Raw genomic sequence first — 4,225 nt, forward strand, 5'->3', positions numbered from 1 at the left:
CCCTACTACCATAAACCAAATTCCCAAATCCACTCGGGTCTCTTCCTAGACTCTTCAGCGCCAGTAGCCTGCTTACCCATTACAGTGCCTACACTGCCCTATTTCCACTTACTATGCTTCCTTCTCTTTAACATTCAAACATTAAGTGTTTCCCATTTCAAAAAGTATATTCTCCTCCCCCTAGGCCACTTCTGCATGGCCCCCAATAGCTATCCTATCTGTTTTCACCCTTTCACAGTCAAATTCCTCAACAAATTTCTACATATATTTGACATACATTGTCTCTACTTCCTTACCCGCATTTTACCCTTGTTGTTGTTGTTGTTATGTGCCATCGAGTTGGACCCAACTCATAGCGACCCCTCCTTGGGTTTCCAACGCAGTATCACTACGAAAGTAGATTGCCCCATCTTCCTTCCAAGAGTGGCTGGGGAGTTTGAACCACCAGCCCTCTGGTTAGCAGTCAAATGCCTTAGGCACTATGCTATCAGAGCTCCTATTTTACCCTTAAGCTCCCACAATCTGATTTCATCATTCCACAGAATTGCTGTTGCTGAGATCACTAATGATCTCAGTGTTTCCAAATCCAAAGGACAAATCCCAGCCTTCACCTGACAGATCTGACCACTTCCTCTCTCTTGACATGTTCCGTAACATTCCATTCTCTTGGTTTTCCTGTAGTCCTTAACTTATTTCCAGTTTCCTTTGTTTCTCTTTCCTCCTCTTCCCATGTCATAAACACTGGGACTCCTAAGGTTTGGGTCCTGAGGTTTCTGCTCTCCACACAAATAGCATAGGAGCACTCCCCCAAGTCTATGATTTCTGTCATTACCTGTCATTACATGTTCAACAAATGCCACCTCCCTTTCCTCCTATGTGAGCAGCTAGACCACTGTGACAGTTAAGGCTATTTGTCAACTTGGCTAGGCCATGATTCTCAATGGTTTGTCAAGTGTGATATAGTTTTGCAGTTATGTGATGATGTAGTCATCCCCCATGATGAGATCTGATATAATGGAACCACCTCCATGATGAGATCTGCTATAAGCAGCCAATCAATTGAAAGAGAATTTCCTCTGGGAGGTGGGGGGTGGGGAGGTAGCCTGCATCCAGTATATATGGACATTCTGGAAAAGCTCTCTGGCTTTTTGCTCAATATGAATCCTGTATCTGGTTTGTCATTATCTGACCTCTGGTTCTTTGGACTTGAGCCAGCAGCCTGCCATATTGCCTGCTGATCTTGGGTTCATAAGCCTCCACAGCCTGTGAGCCAACAGCCTGCCATCTAGCCTGCTGATCTTGGGTTCATCAGCCCTGCAAGTTACATGAGTCAGGAGAAGCCTCCAGTCTGATGTGTGACCCATGGACTTGGGACTTACCAGCCTCTACAACTGTGTGAGCCATTTCCTTGAGATAAACCAACCAATCTCTCTCTCTCTCTCTCTCTCTCTCTCTCTCTCTCTCTCTCTCTCCCCCTCTCTCTCTGTGTGTGTGTGTGTGTGTGCATGTGTATGTGTGTGTCAAATATACCTACCAAGGATTGTGAGGATGGGGCAGGACCAAACAGTGTTTTGTTCTGCTGTACATAGGGTCATTATAAGTTGGAATCAACTCAACAGTACCTAACAACAATATACATACATACATATATAAGCTTCACTAGTTTTGCTTCTATAGAGAACCCAGCCTAAGACAAGCACGTTCCCCAGAATCCTTTCTCATCAGGTGGCCATGTGACTGAATTCTGGTCAATAGGATGTGGCGAGAAGAGATGTATGATACTTTCCAGTCTAGCCATTCAAACTGGATATATGATTCCCTGTGATGTCTCTCCACTCATCTGCAAACTGGGAGCCAAGGATCCAGTGGAGGTCTCTGAGGTCCTAGGCACCAGTGAAGTCACTTGGCAGAAGGAAACCAGATCCTTTACAGACATCTACAGAACACTTTACCCAACAACAGCACAATATACATTCTTTTCCAGTGCACATGGAACATTTTCCAGGATAGAATATATGTTAGGCCACAAAGCAAACCTCAATAAATTTAAAAATATTGAAATACTCAAAGCAGCTTCTCAGATCACAATGCTATAAAATTAGAAATCAACAATAGGAAGAGCAATATCAAAAGAGCAAACACATGGAAACTGAACAACACCCTCCTTGAGAAAGACTGGGTAAGAGAACAAATTTTTTTAAAAAATTAAATTAAAAATTTCCTCAAATCAAATAAAAATGAAAACACAACATACTAAAATCTTTGAGACACAGCAATGGCAATGATCAGAGGGCAATTTACAGCAATAAATGCACACATCAAAAAAAGAAGAAAGAGCCAAAATCAACACCTTAACCCAACATTTCCAACAATTAGAAAAAGCACAGCAATAAAAAAAGGCTTACAGTCACCAGAAGAAAAGAAATAATAAAAATTTGAGTAGAAATAAATGAGACAGAAGATAGAAAGATAATTTAAAAAATCAACACGACTAGGAGTTGGTTCTTTGAAAAGATTAATAAAATCAACAAACCACTGGCAAACTTAACAAAGGGAAAGAGGGAGAGAGAATACAAACAACATGAATAAGAAACCAAATGGGTGATGTCACGACAGAACCAACTGAAATAAAAAGGATACTATCAGGATACCATGAAGAACTGTACTCCAATGAAGTTGAAAATGTAGAAGAAATGGACAGATTTCTAGAAACATAATACTGACCTAAACTAACACAGACTGGGGTGGAAAATTTGAACACACCCAAAACAAAAGAAGAAATTGAGCAGGTCATTTAAAAACTACCAGCAAATAAAAGTCTTGGCCCAGACAGTTTCACTGGATAATTCTACCAAACATTCAGAGAAGAACTGACACCAATCCTACTCAAACTGTTACAGAGCATAGAAAAGGATGGAATCCTCCCAGATTCATTCTATGAAGCATGCACAACCTTGATACCAAAATCAGGCAAAGACATCACTAAAAAAGGAAAACTACAGACCAATATCCCTTATGAATATAGACATAAAAATCTTCAACAAAGTCCTAGCCAATAGACTCCCAACAACATATAAAAAAATAATAATAATAATTCAGCTTATATATGTATGTATGTATATTGTTGTTAGATACTGTTAAGTTGATTTCAACTTATAATGACCCTATGTACAGCAGAACAAAACACTGTTTGGTCCTGCACCATCCTCACAATCCTTGGTAGGTATATTTGACAGAGAGAGAGAGGGACAGAGAGGGAGGGAGGGAGAGAGGGAGGGAGGGAGGGAAGGAGATTGGTTGGTTTATCTCAAGGAAATGGCTCACACAGTTGTAGAGGCTGGTAAGTCCCAAGTCCATGGGTCAGACATCAGGCTGGAGGCCATCTCCTGACTCATGTAGCTTGCAGGGCTGCATACCAGGGATGCAAAGATGGTTCAACATCAGAAAAACAATCAACGTCATCCATCATGTAAGTCAAATAAAGGAAAAGAACCACATGATCATATCAATTGATGCAGAAAAGGAATTTTATAAAATCCAACACCCATTCCTGATTAAAAACTCTCAGAAACATAGGACTAGAAGGAAATTCCTTTGCAAATGGAAACCAGACAATGATGCCCTCTATCACCACTTCTATTCAAAATTGTACTGGAAGTCCTAGCCAGGACAATAAGGCAAGAAAGGGAAATCAAAGGCATCCAAACTGGTAAGGAAGAAGTAAGACTATCCCTCTTTGCATTTGATATAATCCTATACATAGAAAACCCAAGAGACTCATCAAGAAAACTATTGAAACTAATTGGGTGATTTAGCATCATGGCAGGATACAAGATCAACATCCAAAAATCAGTTGGATTCCTCTACACCAGCAAAGATATTCCTGAAAAGGAAATAAGGAAATCAATACCATTTACAATAGCTGCTAAAAAAATAAAATACTTGGGAATATATCTTACCAAGGACCCAAAAGACTTCTACAAAGAAAACCACAAAGCACTGCTTTAAGGAACCATAAGAGATCTACATAAATGGAAGAACATACTATGCTCATGGATAAGAAGATTGAACATTGTGAAAATGTCAATACTATCCAAAGCAATCTATACATTCAATGCAATTTCAATCCAGAGTCCATCAACATTCTATAAGGATATGGAAAAACCAATCACTAATTTTATATGGAAAGAAAGAGACCTCAGATAAGCAAAGCACTATTGAAGAA

The sequence above is a fragment of the Orycteropus afer genome, unplaced genomic scaffold (assembly GCF_000298275.1).
Source record: "Orycteropus afer afer isolate SDZICR_OR568_19922 unplaced genomic scaffold, OryAfe1.0 scaffold01234, whole genome shotgun sequence".
Lineage (NCBI taxonomy): Eukaryota > Metazoa > Chordata > Mammalia > Tubulidentata > Orycteropodidae > Orycteropus > Orycteropus afer.